At 51.8% G+C, this 17902-nt stretch overlaps 29 non-coding genes across 29 annotated transcripts; 17 read left to right on the plus strand and 12 right to left on the minus strand.

The window, feature by feature from the left end:
- Positions 1-279: 279 nt before the first annotated feature.
- Trnap-agg lies at positions 280-351 on the minus strand. Its single transcript has one exon. It is a non-coding gene; the product is annotated as a tRNA-Pro (tRNA).
- Positions 352-1137: 786 nt separating this feature from the next.
- On the plus strand, positions 1138-1210 carry Trnav-aac. Its single transcript has one exon. It is a non-coding gene; the product is annotated as a tRNA-Val (tRNA).
- A 731-nt stretch (positions 1211-1941) lies between these two features.
- Positions 1942-2013, minus strand: Trnap-agg. The gene has a single exon. It is a non-coding gene; the product is annotated as a tRNA-Pro (tRNA).
- A 786-nt stretch (positions 2014-2799) lies between these two features.
- Trnav-aac lies at positions 2800-2872 on the plus strand. The gene has a single exon. It is a non-coding gene; the product is annotated as a tRNA-Val (tRNA).
- A 729-nt stretch (positions 2873-3601) lies between these two features.
- On the minus strand, positions 3602-3673 carry Trnap-agg. Its single transcript has one exon. It is a non-coding gene; the product is annotated as a tRNA-Pro (tRNA).
- Positions 3674-4459: 786 nt separating this feature from the next.
- On the plus strand, positions 4460-4532 carry Trnav-aac. The gene has a single exon. It is a non-coding gene; the product is annotated as a tRNA-Val (tRNA).
- A 739-nt stretch (positions 4533-5271) lies between these two features.
- Trnap-agg lies at positions 5272-5343 on the minus strand. The gene has a single exon. It is a non-coding gene; the product is annotated as a tRNA-Pro (tRNA).
- A 611-nt stretch (positions 5344-5954) lies between these two features.
- Positions 5955-6027, plus strand: Trnav-aac. The gene has a single exon. It is a non-coding gene; the product is annotated as a tRNA-Val (tRNA).
- Positions 6028-6759: 732 nt separating this feature from the next.
- Trnap-agg lies at positions 6760-6831 on the minus strand. The gene has a single exon. It is a non-coding gene; the product is annotated as a tRNA-Pro (tRNA).
- Positions 6832-7617: 786 nt separating this feature from the next.
- Trnav-aac lies at positions 7618-7690 on the plus strand. Its single transcript has one exon. It is a non-coding gene; the product is annotated as a tRNA-Val (tRNA).
- Positions 7691-8411: 721 nt separating this feature from the next.
- Trnap-agg lies at positions 8412-8485 on the minus strand. The gene has a single exon. It is a non-coding gene; the product is annotated as a tRNA-Pro (tRNA).
- Positions 8486-8864: 379 nt separating this feature from the next.
- On the plus strand, positions 8865-8937 carry Trnav-cac. The gene has a single exon. It is a non-coding gene; the product is annotated as a tRNA-Val (tRNA).
- A 158-nt stretch (positions 8938-9095) lies between these two features.
- On the plus strand, positions 9096-9168 carry Trnav-aac. Its single transcript has one exon. It is a non-coding gene; the product is annotated as a tRNA-Val (tRNA).
- A 723-nt stretch (positions 9169-9891) lies between these two features.
- Trnap-agg lies at positions 9892-9965 on the minus strand. Its single transcript has one exon. It is a non-coding gene; the product is annotated as a tRNA-Pro (tRNA).
- Positions 9966-10344: 379 nt separating this feature from the next.
- Positions 10345-10417, plus strand: Trnav-cac. The gene has a single exon. It is a non-coding gene; the product is annotated as a tRNA-Val (tRNA).
- Positions 10418-10575: 158 nt separating this feature from the next.
- Trnav-aac lies at positions 10576-10648 on the plus strand. Its single transcript has one exon. It is a non-coding gene; the product is annotated as a tRNA-Val (tRNA).
- Positions 10649-11369: 721 nt separating this feature from the next.
- On the minus strand, positions 11370-11443 carry Trnap-agg. The gene has a single exon. It is a non-coding gene; the product is annotated as a tRNA-Pro (tRNA).
- Positions 11444-11822: 379 nt separating this feature from the next.
- On the plus strand, positions 11823-11895 carry Trnav-cac. Its single transcript has one exon. It is a non-coding gene; the product is annotated as a tRNA-Val (tRNA).
- Positions 11896-12053: 158 nt separating this feature from the next.
- Trnav-aac lies at positions 12054-12126 on the plus strand. Its single transcript has one exon. It is a non-coding gene; the product is annotated as a tRNA-Val (tRNA).
- A 722-nt stretch (positions 12127-12848) lies between these two features.
- On the minus strand, positions 12849-12922 carry Trnap-agg. The gene has a single exon. It is a non-coding gene; the product is annotated as a tRNA-Pro (tRNA).
- Positions 12923-13301: 379 nt separating this feature from the next.
- On the plus strand, positions 13302-13374 carry Trnav-cac. The gene has a single exon. It is a non-coding gene; the product is annotated as a tRNA-Val (tRNA).
- Positions 13375-13532: 158 nt separating this feature from the next.
- Positions 13533-13605, plus strand: Trnav-aac. Its single transcript has one exon. It is a non-coding gene; the product is annotated as a tRNA-Val (tRNA).
- Positions 13606-14856: 1251 nt separating this feature from the next.
- Trnap-agg lies at positions 14857-14930 on the minus strand. Its single transcript has one exon. It is a non-coding gene; the product is annotated as a tRNA-Pro (tRNA).
- A 379-nt stretch (positions 14931-15309) lies between these two features.
- Trnav-cac lies at positions 15310-15382 on the plus strand. Its single transcript has one exon. It is a non-coding gene; the product is annotated as a tRNA-Val (tRNA).
- A 158-nt stretch (positions 15383-15540) lies between these two features.
- Positions 15541-15613, plus strand: Trnav-aac. The gene has a single exon. It is a non-coding gene; the product is annotated as a tRNA-Val (tRNA).
- Positions 15614-16335: 722 nt separating this feature from the next.
- On the minus strand, positions 16336-16409 carry Trnap-agg. The gene has a single exon. It is a non-coding gene; the product is annotated as a tRNA-Pro (tRNA).
- Positions 16410-16788: 379 nt separating this feature from the next.
- Trnav-cac lies at positions 16789-16861 on the plus strand. Its single transcript has one exon. It is a non-coding gene; the product is annotated as a tRNA-Val (tRNA).
- A 158-nt stretch (positions 16862-17019) lies between these two features.
- Positions 17020-17092, plus strand: Trnav-aac. The gene has a single exon. It is a non-coding gene; the product is annotated as a tRNA-Val (tRNA).
- Positions 17093-17817: 725 nt separating this feature from the next.
- On the minus strand, positions 17818-17891 carry Trnap-agg. The gene has a single exon. It is a non-coding gene; the product is annotated as a tRNA-Pro (tRNA).
- Positions 17892-17902: the final 11 nt, after the last annotated feature.

Raw genomic sequence — 17902 nt, forward strand, 5'->3', positions numbered from 1 at the left:
AGTTTTCTGCAAGCGTCAGCGTAGCGTCAGTCGAGCTAAGTCGGGCCAAGTCGCATAAGAGGAGCAACAAAATGCGCATTTCCGGTACCGGGAATCGAACCCCGGCCTCCTGGGTGAGAGCAAGGTACCCCAGCCACTTTTTTTTTTTTATTTTTTTTTTTAACGCGTCGGACCAGAGTGTCAATTGCTCACATCGAATAAGAAGTTCATTTGATATTGACGGCGAGCTTTTTGCGCTGACTCAGCCACTGACGTGCGATCAGTTTGCACAAAACGCTAGGGCTCGTCCGGGATTTGAACCCGGGACCTCCTGCACCCTAAGCAGGAATCATACCCCTAGACCAACGAGCCCTGTGACACGGCGATTACCAATTATTCCAGTCCCTCGATGTCGTCCAGGGTGCCCTGGAAGTCTCGTGTACGCTGGCGGGATGGGGGCGGCCCTCCTGGGCTATCGGTACCTTCATGTAGAGCTGCCGCTGGGCTCGCACCCTAAGCAGGAATCATACCCCTAGACCAACGAGCCCTGTGACACGGCGATTACCAATTATTCCAGTCCCTCGATGTCGTCCAGGGTGCCCTGGAAGTCTCGTGTACGCTGGCGGGATGGGGGCGGCCCTCCTGGGCTATCGGTACCTTCATGTAGAGCTGCCGCTGGGCTCGCACTGAGTGCTGCTGAGAAAGTGATTGCTTTTGCTGATATGACTTGCAATAACGACTGCGCGAAACGCCGCTATCTCGTTAGGGGTGCTACGGCAGACACCCTCTCGAGCACCCCGATGACTTCTTGAGCCCTCGGCTGTGATGGGTTCCAGGCTGACAAAGGAACTGTCGTGTGTGCATTCGCCGACGAGAGAAAGGCTGAGGCAAGTTTGAGTGAACAAGGATGGACTCGTAGGGTCCGTCGTTTCCGTAGTGTGGCGTTTATCACGTCTGCTTCACACGCAGAAGGTCCCCAATTCGATCCCGGGCGGGAACAGTATTTTCCTGCCTATGTCGTATTGTCCTCCAATGAGCTACTTCGATTGTGGATCTGCCGCACGTCCCTTCGTTTTGCAAGTACCACATTTATTGAATTTTTTAGTTACGATGGCAACATCACTACAAGTTGTCTGTGAAGGACGGTGCACACAAGCAGTTTCCGTGGTGTAGCGGTTATCGCGTCTGCCTAACACGCAGATGGTCCCCGGTTCGATCCCGGGCGGAAACACTTTTTCATCACTTTAAGCAAGACTTACTAACATGCATCTGCTACCACCTGTACCCGAAACCTTCGTAATCGCCTTCACGCGTCGGACCAGAGTGTCAATTGCTCACGTCGAATAAGAAATTCGTTTGATATTGACGGCGAGCTTTTTGCGCTGACTCAGCCACTGACGTGCGATCAGTTTGCACAAAACGCGAGGGCTCGTCCGGGATTTGAACCCGGGACCTCCTGCACCCTAAGCAGGAATTATACCCATTTTTTTTTTTTTTTTTTTTTTTTTTTGAACCTGTCTCCGCTGTTAGGACACTAAGCAGTGTGGTTAGCTGCATTCAGCCCCCGTGGCAATGTCTTGCAGTCCTCCAGCTTTGTTGACCACAGTTAGGTTCCTCGATAAGAGGTGGGCAGGTGTCGCATCGCTCTCGCCGTCACTTGTTACCACGAATTGTACTTAACGTAGTTTTCTGCAAGCGTCAGCGTAGCGTCAGTCGAGCTAAGTCGGGCCAAGTCGCATAAGAGGAGCAACAAAATGCGCATTTCCGGTACCGGGAATCGAACCCCGGCCTCCTGGGTGAGAGCAAGGTACCCCAGCCACTTTTTTTTTTTTATTTTTTTTTTTAACGCGTCGGACCAGAGTGTCAATTGCTCACATCGAATAAGAAGTTCATTTGATATTGACGGCGAGCTTTTTGCGCTGACTCAGCCACTGACGTGCGATCAGTTTGCACAAAACGCTAGGGCTCGTCCGGGATTTGAACCCGGGACCTCCTGCACCCTAAGCAGGAATCATACCCCTAGACCAACGAGCCCTGTGACACGGCGATTACCAATTATTCCAGTCCCTCGATGTCGTCCAGGGTGCCCTGGAAGTCTCGTGTACGCTGGCGGGATGGGGGCGGCCCTCCTGGGCTATCGGTACCTTCATGTAGAGCTGCCGCTGGGCTCGCACCCTAAGCAGGAATCATACCCCTAGACCAACGAGCCCTGTGACACGGCGATTACCAATTATTCCAGTCCCTCGATGTCGTCCAGGGTGCCCTGGAAGTCTCGTGTACGCTGGCGGGATGGGGGCGGCCCTCCTGGGCTATCGGTACCTTCATGTAGAGCTGCCGCTGGGCTCGCACTGAGTGCTGCTGAGAAAGTGATTGCTTTTGCTGATATGACTTGCAATAACGACTGCGCGAAACGCCGCTATCTCGTTAGGGGTGCTACGGCAGACACCCTCTCGAGCACCCCGAAGACTTCTTGAGCCCTCGGCTGTGATGGGTTCCAGGCTGACAAAGGAACTGTCGTGTGTGCATTCGCCGACGAGAGAAAGGCTGAGGCAAGTTTGAGTGAACAAGGATGGACTCGTAGGGTCCGTCGTTTCCGTAGTGTGGCGTTTATCACGTCTGCTTCACACGCAGAAGGTCCCCAATTCGATCCCGGGCGGGAACAGTATTTTCCTGCCTATGTCGTATTGTCCTCCAATGAGCTACTTCGATTGTGGATCTGCCGCACGTCCCTTCGTTTTGCAAGTACCACATTTATTGAATTTTTTAGTTACGATGGCAACATCACTACAAGTTGTCTGTGAAGGACGGTGCACACAAGCAGTTTCCGTGGTGTAGCGGTTATCGCGTCTGCCTAACACGCAGATGGTCCCCGGTTCGATCCCGGGCGGAAACACTTTTTCATCACTTTAAGCAAGACTTACTAACATGCATCTGCTACCACCTGTACCCGAAACCTTCGTAATCGCCTTCACGCGTCGGACCAGAGTGTCAATTGCTCACGTCGAATAAGAAATTCGTTTGATATTGACGGCGAGCTTTTTGCGCTGACTCAGCCACTGACGTGCGATCAGTTTGCACAAAACGCGAGGGCTCGTCCGGGATTTGAACCCGGGACCTCCTGCACCCTAAGCAGGAATTATACCCATTTTTTTTTTTTTTTTTTTTTTTTTGAACCTGTCTCCGCTGTTAGGACACTAAGCAGTGTGGTTAGCTGCATTCAGCCCCCGTGGCAATGTCTTGCAGTCCTCCAGCTTTGTTGACCACAGTTAGGTCCCTCGATAAGAGGTGGGCAGGTGTCGCATCGCTCTCGCCGTCACTTGTTACCACGAATTGTACTTAACGTAGTTTTCTGCAAGCGTCAGCGTAGCGTCAGTCGAGCTAAGTCGGGCCAAGTCGCATAAGAGGAGCAACAAAATGCGCATTTCCGGTACCGGGAATCGAACCCCGGCCTCCTGGGTGAGAGCAAGGTACCCCAGCCACTTTTTTTTTTTTATTTTTTTTTTTAACGCGTCGGACCAGAGTGTCAATTGCTCACATCGAATAAGAAGTTCATTTGATATTGACGGCGAGCTTTTTGCGCTGACTCAGCCACTGACGTGCGATCAGTTTGCACAAAACGCTAGGGCTCGTCCGGGATTTGAACCCGGGACCTCCTGCACCCTAAGCAGGAATCATACCCCTAGACCAACGAGCCCTGTGACACGGCGATTACCAATTATTCCAGTCCCTCGATGTCGTCCAGGGTGCCCTGGAAGTCTCGTGTACGCTGGCGGGATGGGGGCGGCCCTCCTGGGCTATCGGTACCTTCATGTAGAGCTGCCGCTGGGCTCGCACCCTAAGCAGGAATCATACCCCTAGACCAACGAGCCCTGTGACACGGCGATTACCAATTATTCCAGTCCCTCGATGTCGTCCAGGGTGCCCTGGAAGTCTCGTGTACGCTGGCGGGATGGGGGCGGCCCTCCTGGGCTATCGGTACCTTCATGTAGAGCTGCCGCTGGGCTCGCACTGAGTGCTGCTGAGAAAGTGATTGCTTTTGCTGATATGACTTGCAATAACGACTGCGCGAAACGCCGCTATCTCGTTAGGGGTGCTACGGCAGACACCCTCTCGAGCACCCCGATGACTTCTTGAGCCCTCGGCTGTGATGGGTTCCAGGCTGACAAAGGAACTGTCGTGTGTGCATTCGCCGACGAGAGAAAGGCTGAGGCAAGTTTGAGTGAACAAGGATGGACTCGTAGGGTCCGTCGTTTCCGTAGTGTGGCGTTTATCACGTCTGCTTCACACGCAGAAGGTCCCCAATTCGATCCCGGGCGGGAACAGTATTTTCCTGCCTATGTCGTATTGTCCTCCAATGAGCTACTTCGATTGTGGATCTGCCGCACGTCCCTTCGTTTTGCAAGTACCACATTTATTGAATTTTTTAGTTACGATGGCAACATCACTACAAGTTGTCTGTGAAGGACGGTGCACACAAGCAGTTTCCGTGGTGTAGCGGTTATCGCGTCTGCCTAACACGCAGATGGTCCCCGGTTCGATCCCGGGCGGAAACACTTTTTCATCACTTTAAGCAAGACTTACTAACATGCATCTGCTACCACCTGTACCCGAAACCTTCGTAATCGCCTTCACGCGTCGGACCAGAGTGTCAATTGCTCACGTCGAATAAGAAATTCGTTTGATATTGACGGCGAGCTTTTTGCGCTGACTCAGCCACTGACGTGCGATCAGTTTGCACAAAACGCGTTGGCTCGTCCGGGATTTGAACCCGGGACCTCCTGCACCCTAAGCAGGAATTATACCCATTTTTTTTTTTTTTTTTTTTTGAACCTGTCTCCACTGTTAGGACACTAAGCAGTGTGGTTAGCTGCATTCAACCCCCGTGGCAATGTCTTGCAGTCCTCCAGCTTTGTTGACCACAGTTAGGTGCCTCGATAAGAGGTGGACAGGTGTCGCAACGCTCTCGCCGTCACTTGTTACCACGAATCGTACTTAACGTAGTTTTCTGCAAGCGTCAGCGTAGCGTCAGTCGAGCTAAGTCGGGCCAAGTCGCATAAGAGGAGCAACAAAATGCGCATTTCCGGTACCGGGAATCGAACCCCGGCCTCCTGGGTGAGAGCCAGGTACCCCAGCCACTTTTTTTTTTTTTTTTTTTTTTTTTTTTTTTTTTTTTTAACGCGTCGGACCAGAGTGTCAATTGCTCACATCGAATAAGAAGTTCATTTGATATTGACGGCGAGCTTTTTGCGCTGACTCAGCCACTGACGTGCGATCAGTTTGCACAAAACGCTAGGGCTCGTGCGGGATTTGAACCCGGGACCTCCTGCACCCTAAGCAGGAATCATACCCCTAGACCAACGAGCCCTGTGACACGGTGATTGCCAATTATTCCAGTCCCTCGATGTCGTCCAGGGTGCCCTGGAAGTCTCGTGTACGCTGGCGGGATGGGGGCGGCCTTCCTGGGCTATCGGTACCTTCATGTAGAGCTGCCGCTGGGCTCGCACTGCTTGCTGCTGAGAAAGTGATTGCTTTTGCTGATATGACTTGCAATAACGACTGCGCGAAACGCCGCTATCTCGTTAGGGGTGCTACGGCAGACACCCTCTCGAGCACCCCGAAGACTTCTTGAGCCCTCGGCTGTGATGGGTTCCAGGCTGACAAAGGAACTGTCGTGTGTGCATTCGCCGACGAGAGAAAGGCTGAGGCAAGTTTGAGTGAACAAGGATGGACTCGTAGGGTCCGTCGTTTCCGTAGTGTGGCGTTTATCACGTCTGCTTCACACGCAGAAGGTCCCCAATTCGATCCCGGGCGGGAACAGTATTTTCCTGCCTATGTCGTATTGTCCTCCAATGAGCTACTTCGATTGTGGATCTGCCGCACGTCCCTTCGTTTTGCAAGTACCACATTTATTGAATTTTTTAGTTACGATGGCAACATCACTACAAGTTGTCTGTGAAGGACGGTGCACACAAGCAGTTTCCGTGGTGTAGCGGTTATCGCGTCTGCCTAACACGCAGATGGTCCCCGGTTCGATCCCGGGCGGAAACACTTTTTCATCACTTTAAGCAAGACTTACTAACATGCATCTGCTACCACCTGTACCCGAAACCTTCGTAATCGCCTTCACGCGTCGGACCAGAGTGTCAATTGCTCACGTCGAATAAGAAATTCGTTTGATATTGACGGCGAGCTTTTTGCGCTGACTCAGCCACTGACGTGCGATCAGTTTGCACAAAACGCGAGGGCTCGTCCGGGATTTGAACCCGGGACCTCCTGCACCCTAAGCAGGAATTATACCCATTTTTTTTTTTTTTTTTTTTTTTTTTTTGAACCTGTCTCCGCTGTTAGGACACTAAGCAGTGTGGTTAGCTGCATTCAGCCCCCGTGGCAATGTCTTGCAGTCCTCCAGCTTTGTTGACCACAGTTAGGTTCCTCGATAAGAGGTGGGCAGGTGTCGCATCGCTCTCGCCGTCACTTGTTACCACGAATTGTACTTAACGTAGTTTTCTGCAAGCGTCAGCGTAGCGTCAGTCGAGCTAAGTCGGGCCAAGTCGCATAAGAGGAGCAACAAAATGCGCATTTCCGGTACCGGGAATCGAACCCCGGCCTCCTGGGTGAGAGCAAGGTACCCCAGCCACTTTTTTTTTTTTATTTTTTTTTTTAACGCGTCGGACCAGAGTGTCAATTGCTCACATCGAATAAGAAGTTCATTTGATATTGACGGCGAGCTTTTTGCGCTGACTCAGCCACTGACGTGCGATCAGTTTGCACAAAACGCTAGGGCTCGTCCGGGATTTGAACCCGGGACCTCCTGCACCCTAAGCAGGAATCATACCCCTAGACCAACGAGCCCTGTGACACGGCGATTACCAATTATTCCAGTCCCTCGATGTCGTCCAGGGTGCCCTGGAAGTCTCGTGTACGCTGGCGGGATGGGGGCGGCCCTCCTGGGCTATCGGTACCTTCATGTAGAGCTGCCGCTGGGCTCGCACCCTAAGCAGGAATCATACCCCTAGACCAACGAGCCCTGTGACACGGCGATTACCAATTATTCCAGTCCCTCGATGTCGTCCAGGGTGCCCTGGAAGTCTCGTGTACGCTGGCGGGATGGGGGCGGCCCTCCTGGGCTATCGGTACCTTCATGTAGAGCTGCCGCTGGGCTCGCACTGAGTGCTGCTGAGAAAGTGATTGCTTTTGCTGATATGACTTGCAATAACGACTGCGCGAAACGCCGCTATCTCGTTAGGGGTGCTACGGCAGACACCCTCTCGAGCACCCCGAAGACTTCTTGAGCCCTCGGCTGTGATGGGTTCCAGGCTGACAAAGGAACTGTCGTGTGTGCATTCGCCGACGAGAGAAAGGCTGAGGCAAGTTTGAGTGAACAAGGATGGACTCGTAGGGTCCGTCGTTTCCGTAGTGTGGCGTTTATCACGTCTGCTTCACACGCAGAAGGTCCCCAATTCGATCCCGGGCGGGAACAGTATTTTCCTGCCTATGTCGTATTGTCCTCCAATGAGCTACTTCGATTGTGGATCTGCCGCACGTCCCTTCGTTTTGCAAGTACCACATTTATTGAATTTTTTAGTTACGATGGCAACATCACTACAAGTTGTCTGTGAAGGACGGTGCACACAAGCAGTTTCCGTGGTGTAGCGGTTATCGCGTCTGCCTAACACGCAGATGGTCCCCGGTTCGATCCCGGGCGGAAACACTTTTTCATCACTTTAAGCAAGACTTACTAACATGCATCTGCTACCACCTGTACCCGAAACCTTCGTAATCGCCTTCACGCGTCGGACCAGAGTGTCAATTGCTCACGTCGAATAAGAAATTCGTTTGATATTGACGGCGAGCTTTTTGCGCTGACTCAGCCACTGACGTGCGATCAGTTTGCACAAAACGCGTTGGCTCGTCCGGGATTTGAACCCGGGACCTCCTGCACCCTAAGCAGGAATTATACCCATTTTTTTTTTTTTTTTTTTTGAACCTGTCTCCACTGTTAGGACACTAAGCAGTGTGGTTAGCTGCATTCAACCCCCGTGGCAATGTCTTGCAGTCCTCCAGCTTTGTTGACCACAGTTAGGTGCCTCGATAAGAGGTGGACAGGTGTCGCAACGCTCTCGCCGTCACTTGTTACCACGAATCGTACTTAACGTAGTTTTCTGCAAGCGTCAGCGTAGCGTCAGTCGAGCTAAGTCGGGCCAAGTCGCATAAGAGGAGCAACAAAATGCGCATTTCCGGTACCGGGAATCGAACCCGCGCCTCCTGGGTGAGAGCCAGGTACCCTAGCCACTTTTTTTTTTTATTTTTTTTTTTAACGCGTCGGACCAGAGTGTCAATTGCTCACATCGAATAAGAAGTTCATTTGATATTGACGGCGAGCTTTTTGCGCTGACTCAGCCACTGACGTGCGATCAGTTTGCACAAAACGCTAGGGCTCGTCCGGGATTTGAACCCGGGACCTCCTGCACCCTAAGCAGGAATCATACCCCTAGACCAACGAGCGCTGTGACACGGTGATTGCCAATTATTCCAATCCCTCGATGTCGTCCAGGGTGCCCTGGAAGTCTCGTGTACGCTGGCGGGATGGGGGCGGCCTTCCTGGGCTGTCGGTACCTTCATGTAGAGCTGCCGCTGGGCTCGCACTGCTTGCTGCTGAGAAAGTGATTGCTTTGCTGATATGACTCGCAATAACGACTGCGCGAAACGCCGCTATCTCGTTAGGGGTGCTACGGCAGACACCCTCTCGAGCACCCCGAAGACTTCTTGAGCCCTCGGCTGTGATGGGTTCCAGGCTGACAAAAGATCTGTCGTGTGTGCATTCGCCGACGATAGAAAGGCTGAGGCAAGTTTGAGTGAAAAAGGATGGACTCGTCGTGTCCGTCGTTTCCGTAGTGTAGCGGTTATCACGTCTGCTTCACACGCAGAAGGTCCCCGGTTCGATCCCGGGCGGGAACAGTATTTTCCTGCCTATGTCGTATTGTCCTCCAATGAGCCACTTCGTGTGTGGATCTGCCGCACGTCCCTTCGTTTTGCAAGTACCACATTTATTGAATTTTTTAGTTACGATGGCAACATCACTACAAGTTGTCTGTGCAGTACGGTGCACACAAGCAGTTTCCGTGGTGTAGCGGTTATCACGTCTGCCTAACACGCAGAAGGTCCCCTGTTCGATCCCGGGCGGAAACACTTTTTCATCACTTTAAGCAAGACTTACTAACATGCATCTGCTACCACCTGTACCCGAAACCTTCGTAATCGCCTTCACGCGTCGGACCAGAGTGTCAATTGCTCACGTCGAATAAGAAATTCGTTTGATATTGACGGCGAGCTTTTTGCGCTGACTCAGCCACTGACGTGCGATCAGTTTGCACAAAACGCGTTGGCTCGTCCGGGATTTGAACCCGGGACCTCCTGCACCCTAAGCAGGAATTATACCCATTTTTTTTTTTTTTTTTTTTTTTGAACCTGTCTCCACTGTTAGGACACTAAGCAGTGTGGTTAGCTGCATTCAACCCCCGTGGCAATGTCTTGCAGTCCTCCAGCTTTGTTGACCACAGTTAGGTGCCTCGATAAGAGGTGGACAGGTGTCGCAACGCTCTTGCCGTCACTTGTTACCACGAATCGTACTTAACGTAGTTTTCTGCAAGCGTCAGCGTAGCGTCAGTCGAGCTAAGTCGGGCCAAGTCGCATAAGAGGAGCAACAAAATGCGCATTTCCGGTACCGGGAATCGAACCCGCGCCTCCTGGGTGAGAGCCAGGTACCCTAGCCACTTTTTTTTTTTATTTTTTTTTTAACGCGTCGGACCAGAGTGTCAATTGCTCACATCGAATAAGAAGTTCATTTGATATTGACGGCGAGCTTTTTGCGCTGACTCAGCCACTGACGTGCGATCAGTTTGCACAAAACGCTAGGGCTCGTCCGGGATTTGAACCCGGGACCTCCTGCACCCTAAGCAGGAATCATACCCCTAGACCAACGAGCGCTGTGACACGGTGATTGCCAATTATTCCAATCCCTCGATGTCGTCCAGGGTGCCCTGGAAGTCTCGTGTACGCTGGCGGGATGGGGGCGGCCTTCCTGGGCTGTCGGTACCTTCATGTAGAGCTGCCGCTGGGCTCGCACTGCTTGCTGCTGAGAAAGTGATTGCTTTGCTGATATGACTCGCAATAACGACTGCGCGAAACGCCGCTATCTCGTTAGGGGTGCTACGGCAGACACCCTCTCGAGCACCCCGAAGACTTCTTGAGCCCTCGGCTGTGATGGGTTCCAGGCTGACAAAAGATCTGTCGTGTGTGCATTCGCCGACGATAGAAAGGCTGAGGCAAGTTTGAGTGAAAAAGGATGGACTCGTCGTGTCCGTCGTTTCCGTAGTGTAGCGGTTATCACGTCTGCTTCACACGCAGAAGGTCCCCGGTTCGATCCCGGGCGGGAACAGTATTTTCCTGCCTATGTCGTATTGTCCTCCAATGAGCCACTTCGTGTGTGGATCTGCCGCACGTCCCTTCGTTTTGCAAGTACCACATTTATTGAATTTTTTAGTTACGATGGCAACATCACTACAAGTTGTCTGTGCAGTACGGTGCACACAAGCAGTTTCCGTGGTGTAGCGGTTATCACGTCTGCCTAACACGCAGAAGGTCCCCTGTTCGATCCCGGGCGGAAACACTTTTTCATCACTTTAAGCAAGACTTACTAACATGCATCTGCTACCACCTGTACCCGAAACCTTCGTAATCGCCTTCACGCGTCGGACCAGAGTGTCAATTGCTCACGTCGAATAAGAAATTCGTTTGATATTGACGGCGAGCTTTTTGCGCTGACTCAGCCACTGACGTGCGATCAGTTTGCACAAAACGCGTTGGCTCGTCCGGGATTTGAACCCGGGACCTCCTGCACCCTAAGCAGGAATTATACCCATTTTTTTTTTTTTTTTTTTTTGAACCTGTCTCCACTGTTAGGACACTAAGCAGTGTGGTTAGCTGCATTCAACCCCCGTGGCAATGTCTTGCAGTCCTCCAGCTTTGTTGACCACAGTTAGGTGCCTCGATAAGAGGTGGACAGGTGTCGCAACGCTCTCGCCGTCACTTGTTACCACGAATCGTACTTAACGTAGTTTTCTGCAAGCGTCAGCGTAGCGTCAGTCGAGCTAAGTCGGGCCAAGTCGCATAAGAGGAGCAACAAAATGCGCATTTCCGGTACCGGGAATCGAACCCGCGCCTCCTGGGTGAGAGCCAGGTACCCTAGCCACTTTTTTTTTTATTTTTTTTTTTAACGCGTCGGACCAGAGTGTCAATTGCTCACATCGAATAAGAAGTTCATTTGATATTGACGGCGAGCTTTTTGCGCTGACTCAGCCACTGACGTGCGATCAGTTTGCACAAAACGCTAGGGCTCGTCCGGGATTTGAACCCGGGACCTCCTGCACCCTAAGCAGGAATCATACCCCTAGACCAACGAGCGCTGTGACACGGTGATTGCCAATTATTCCAATCCCTCGATGTCGTCCAGGGTGCCCTGGAAGTCTCGTGTACGCTGGCGGGATGGGGGCGGCCTTCCTGGGCTGTCGGTACCTTCATGTAGAGCTGCCGCTGGGCTCGCACTGCTTGCTGCTGAGAAAGTGATTGCTTTGCTGATATGACTCGCAATAACGACTGCGCGAAACGCCGCTATCTCGTTAGGGGTGCTACGGCAGACACCCTCTCGAGCACCCCGAAGACTTCTTGAGCCCTCGGCTGTGATGGGTTCCAGGCTGACAAAAGATCTGTCGTGTGTGCATTCGCCGACGATAGAAAGGCTGAGGCAAGTTTGAGTGAAAAAGGATGGACTCGTCGTGTCCGTCGTTTCCGTAGTGTAGCGGTTATCACGTCTGCTTCACACGCAGAAGGTTCCCGGTTCGATCCCGGGCGGGAACAGTATTTTCCTGCCTATGTCGTATTGTCCTCCAATGAGCCACTTCGTGTGTGGATCTGCCGCACGTCCCTTCGTTTTGCAAGTACCACATTTATTGAATTTTTTAGTTACGATGGCAACATCACTACAAGTTGTCTGTGCAGTACGGTGCACACAAGCAGTTTCCGTGGTGTAGCGGTTATCACGTCTGCCTAACACGCAGAAGGTCCCCTGTTCGATCCCGGGCGGAAACACTTTTTCATCACTTTAAGCAAGACTTACTAACATGCATCTGCTACCACCTGTACCCGAAACCTTCGTAATCGCCTTCACGCGTCGGACCAGAGTGTCAATTGCTCACGTCGAATAAGAAATTCGTTTGATATTGACGGCGAGCTTTTTGCGCTGACTCAGCCACTGACGTGCGATCAGTTTGCACAAAACGCGTTGGCTCGTCCGGGATTTGAACCCGGGACCTCCTGCACCCTAAGCAGGAATTATACCCATTTTTTTTTTTTTTTTTTTTTGAACCTGTCTCCACTGTTAGGACACTAAGCAGTGTGGTTAGCTGCATTCAACCCCCGTGGCAATGTCTTGCAGTCCTCCAGCTTTGTTGACCACAGTTAGGTGCCTCGATAAGAGGTGGACAGGTGTCGCAACGCTCTCGCCGTCACTTGTTACCACGAATCGTACTTAACGTAGTTTTCTGCAAGCGTCAGCGTAGCGTCAGTCGAGCTAAGTCGGGCCAAGTCGCATAAGAGGAGCAACAAAATGCGCATTTCCGGTACCGGGAATCGAACCCGCGCCTCCTGGGTGAGAGCCAGGTACCCTAGCCACTTTTTTTTTTTATTTTTTTTTTTAACGCGTCGGACCAGAGTGTCAATTGCTCACATCGAATAAGAAGTTCATTTGATATTGACGGCGAGCTTTTTGCGCTGACTCAGCCACTGACGTGCGATCAGTTTGCACAAAACGCTAGGGCTCGTCCGGGATTTGAACCCGGGACCTCCTGCACCCTAAGCAGGAATCATACCCCTAGACCAACGAGCGCTGTGACACGGTGATTGCCAATTATTCCAATCCCTCGATGTCGTCCAGGGTGCCCTGGAAGTCTCGTGTACGCTGGCGGGATGGGGGCGGCCTTCCTGGGCTGTCGGTACCTTCATGTAGAGCTGCCGCTGGGCTCGCACTGCTTGCTGCTGAGAAAGTGATTGCTTTGCTGATATGACTCGCAATAACGACTGCGCGAAACGCCGCTATCTCGTTAGGGGTGCTACGGCAGACACCCTCTCGAGCACCCCGAAGACTTCTTGAGCCCTCGGCTGTGATGGGTTCCAGGCTGACAAAAGATCTGTCGTGTGTGCATTCGCCGACGATAGAACGGCTGAGGCAAGTTTGAGTGAAAAAGGATGGACTCGTCGTGTCCGTCGTTTCCGTAGTGTAGCGGTTATCACGTCTGCTTCACACGCAGAAGGTCCCCGGTTCGATCCCGGGCGGGAACAGTATTTTCCTGCCTATGTCGTATTGTCCTCCAATGAGCCACTTCGTGTGTGGATCTGCCGCACGTCCCTTCGTTTTGCAAGTACCACATTTATTGAATTTTTTAGTTACGATGGCAACATCACTACAAGTTGTCTGTGCAGTACGGTGCACACAAGCAGTTTCCGTGGTGTAGCGGTTATCACGTCTGCCTAACACGCAGAAGGTCCCCTGTTCGATCCCGGGCGGAAACACTTTTTCATCACTTTAAGCAAGACTTACTAACATGCATCTGCTACCACCTGTACCCGAAACCTTCGTAATCGCCTTCACGCGTCGGACCAGAGTGTCAATTGCTCACGTCGAATAAGAAATTCGTTTGATATTGACGGCGAGCTTTTTGCGCTGACTCAGCCACTGACGTGCGATCAGTTTGCACAAAACGCGTTGGCTCGTCCGGGATTTGAACCCGGGACCTCCTGCACCCTAAGCAGGAATTATACCCATTTTTTTTTTTTTTTTTTTGAACCTGTCTCCACTGTTAGGACACTAAGCAGTGTGGTTAGCTGCATTCAACCCCCGTGGCAATGTCTTGCAGTCCTCCAGCTTTGTTGACCACAGTTAGGTGCCTCGATAAGAGGTGGACAGGTGTCGCAACGCTCTCGCCGTCACTTGTTACCACGAATCGTACTTAACGTAGTTTTCTGCAAGCGTCAGCGTAGCGTCAGTCGAGCTAAGTCGGGCCAAGTCGCATAAGAGGAGCAACAAAATGCGCATTTCCGGTACCGGGAATCGAACCCGCGCCTCCTGGGTGAGAGCCAGGTACCCTAGCCACTTTTTTTTTTTATTTTTTTTTTTAACGCGTCGGACCAGAGTGTCAATTGCTCACATCGAATAAGAAGTTCATTTGATATTGACGGCGAGCTTTTTGCGCTGACTCAGCCACTGACGTGCGATCAGTTTGCACAAAACGCGTTGGCTCGTCCGGGATTTGAACCCGGGACCTCCTGCACCCTAAGCAGGAATTATACCCATTTTTTTTTTTTTTTTTTTTTTTGAACCTGTCTCCACTGTTAGGACACTAAGCAGTGTGGTTAGCTGCATTCAACCCCCGTGGCAATGTCTTGCAGTCCTCCAGCTTTGTTGACCACAGTTAGGTGCCTCGATAAGAGGTGGACAGGTGTCGCAACGCTCTTGCCGTCACTTGTTACCACGAATCGTACTTAACGTAGTTTTCTGCAAGCGTCAGCGTAGCGTCAGTCGAGCTAAGTCGGGCCAAGTCGCATAAGAGGAGCAACAAAATGCGCATTTCCGGTACCGGGAATCGAACCCGCGCCTCCTGGGTGAGAGCCAGGTACCCTAGCCACTTTTTTTTTTTATTTTTTTTTTAACGCGTCGGACCAGAGTGTCAATTGCTCACATCGAATAAGAAGTTCATTTGATATTGACGGCGAGCTTTTTGCGCTGACTCAGCCACTGACGTGCGATCAGTTTGCACAAAACGCTAGGGCTCGTCCGGGATTTGAACCCGGGACCTCCTGCACCCTAAGCAGGAATCATACCCCTAGACCAACGAGCGCTGTGACACGGTGATTGCCAATTATTCCAATCCCTCGATGTCGTCCAGGGTGCCCTGGAAGTCTCGTGTACGCTGGCGGGATGGGGGCGGCCTTCCTGGGCTGTCGGTACCTTCATGTAGAGCTGCCGCTGGGCTCGCACTGCTTGCTGCTGAGAAAGTGATTGCTTTGCTGATATGACTCGCAATAACGACTGCGCGAAACGCCGCTATCTCGTTAGGGGTGCTACGGCAGACACCCTCTCGAGCACCCCGAAGACTTCTTGAGCCCTCGGCTGTGATGGGTTCCAGGCTGACAAAAGATCTGTCGTGTGTGCATTCGCCGACGATAGAAAGGCTGAGGCAAGTTTGAGTGAAAAAGGATGGACTCGTCGTGTCCGTCGTTTCCGTAGTGTAGCGGTTATCACGTCTGCTTCACACGCAGAAGGTCCCCGGTTCGATCCCGGGCGGGAACAGTATTTTCCTGCCTATGTCGTATTGTCCTCCAATGAGCCACTTCGTGTGTGGATCTGCCGCACGTCCCTTCGTTTTGCAAGTACCACATTTATTGAATTTTTTAGTTACGATGGCAACATCACTACAAGTTGTCTGTGCAGTACGGTGCACACAAGCAGTTTCCGTGGTGTAGCGGTTATCACGTCTGCCTAACACGCAGAAGGTCCCCTGTTCGATCCCGGGCGGAAACACTTTTTCATCACTTTAAGCAAGACTTACTAACATGCATCTGCTACCACCTGTACCCGAAACCTTCGTAATCGCCTTCACGCGTCGGACCAGAGTGTCAATTGCTCACGTCGAATAAGAAATTCGTTTGATATTGACGGCGAGCTTTTTGCGCTGACTCAGCCACTGACGTGCGATCAGTTTGCACAAAACGCGTTGGCTCGTCCGGGATTTGAACCCGGGACCTCCTGCACCCTAAGCAGGAATTATACCCATTTTTTTTTTTTTTTTTTTTTTGAACCTGTCTCCACTGTTAGGACACTAAGCAGTGTGGTTAGCTGCATTCAACCCCCGTGGCAATGTCTTGCAGTCCTCCAGCTTTGTTGACCACAGTTAGGTGCCTCGATAAGAGGTGGACAGGTGTCGCAACGCTCTCGCCGTCACTTGTTACCACGAATCGTACTTAACGTAGTTTTCTGCAAGCGTCAGCGTAGCGTCAGTCGAGCTAAGTCGGGCCAAGTCGCATAAGAGGAGCAACAAAATGCGCATTTCCGGTACCGGGAATCGAACCCGCGCCTCCTGGGTGAGAGCCAGGTACCCTAGCCACTTTTTTTTTTATTTTTTTTTTTAACGCGTCGGACCAGAGTGTCAATTGCTCACATCGAATAAGAAGTTCATTTGATATTGACGGCGAGCTTTTTGCGCTGACTCAGCCACTGACGTGCGATCAGTTTGCACAAAACGCTAGGGCTCGTCCGGGATTTGAACCCGGGACCTCCTGCACCCTAAGCAGGAATCATACCCCTAGACCAACGAGCGCTGTGACACGGTGATTGCCAATTATTCCAATCCCTCGATGTCGTCCAGGGTGCCCTGGAAGTCTCGTGTACGCTGGCGGGATGGGGGCGGCCTTCCTGGGCTGTCGGTACCTTCATGTAGAGCTGCCGCTGGGCTCGCACTGCTTGCTGCTGAGAAAGTGATTGCTTTGCTGATATGACTCGCAATAACGACTGCGCGAAACGCCGCTATCTCGTTAGGGGTGCTACGGCAGACACCCTCTCGAGCACCCCGAAGACTTCTTGAGCCCTCGGCTGTGATGGGTTCCAGGCTGACAAAAGATCTGTCGTGTGTGCATTCGCCGACGATAGAAAGGCTGAGGCAAGTTTGAGTGAAAAAGGATGGACTCGTCGTGTCCGTCGTTTCCGTAGTGTAGCGGTTATCACGTCTGCTTCACACGCAGAAGGTCCCCGGTTCGATCCCGGGCGGGAACAGTATTTTCCTGCCTATGTCGTATTGTCCTCCAATGAGCCACTTCGTGTGTGGATCTGCCGCACGTCCCTTCGTTTTGCAAGTACCACATTTATTGAATTTTTTAGTTACGATGGCAACATCACTACAAGTTGTCTGTGCAGTACGGTGCACACAAGCAGTTTCCGTGGTGTAGCGGTTATCACGTCTGCCTAACACGCAGAAGGTCCCCTGTTCGATCCCGGGCGGAAACACTTTTTCATCACTTTAAGCAAGACTTACTAACATGCATCTGCTACCACCTGTACCCGAAACCTTCGTAATCGCCTTCACGCGTCGGACCAGAGTGTCAATTGCTCACGTCGAATAAGAAATTCGTTTGATATTGACGGCGAGCTTTTTGCGCTGACTCAGCCACTGACGTGCGATCAGTTTGCACAAAACGCGTTGGCTCGTCCGGGATTTGAACCCGGGACCTCCTGCACCCTAAGCAGGAATTATACCCATTTTTTTTTTTTTTTTTTTTTTTTGAACCTGTCTCCACTGTTAGGACACTAAGCAGTGTGGTTAGCTGCATTCAACCCCCGTGGCAATGTCTTGCAGTCCTCCAGCTTTGTTGACCACAGTTAGGTGCCTCGATAAGAGGTGGACAGGTGTCGCAACGCTCTCGCCGTCACTTGTTACCACGAATCGTACTTAACGTAGTTTTCTGCAAGCGTCAGCGTAGCGTCAGTCGAGCTAAGTCGGGCCAAGTCGCATAAGAGGAGCAACAAAATGCGCATTTCCGGTACCGGGAATCGAACCCGCGCCTCCTGGGTGAGAGCCAGGTACCCTAGCCACTTTTTTTTTTTATTTTTTTTTTTAACGCGTCGGACCAGAGTGTCAATTGCTCACATCGAATAAGAAGTTCATTTGATATTGACGGCGAGCTTTTTGCGCTGACTCAGCCACTGACGTGCGATCAGTTTGCACAAAACGCTAGGGCTCGTCCGGGATTTGAACCCGGGACCTCCTGCACCCTAAGCAGGAATCATACCCCTAGACCAACGAGCGCTGTGACACGG

This window comes from Schistocerca piceifrons, chromosome 2 (genome assembly GCF_021461385.2).
Source record: "Schistocerca piceifrons isolate TAMUIC-IGC-003096 chromosome 2, iqSchPice1.1, whole genome shotgun sequence".
NCBI lineage: Eukaryota > Metazoa > Arthropoda > Insecta > Orthoptera > Acrididae > Schistocerca > Schistocerca piceifrons.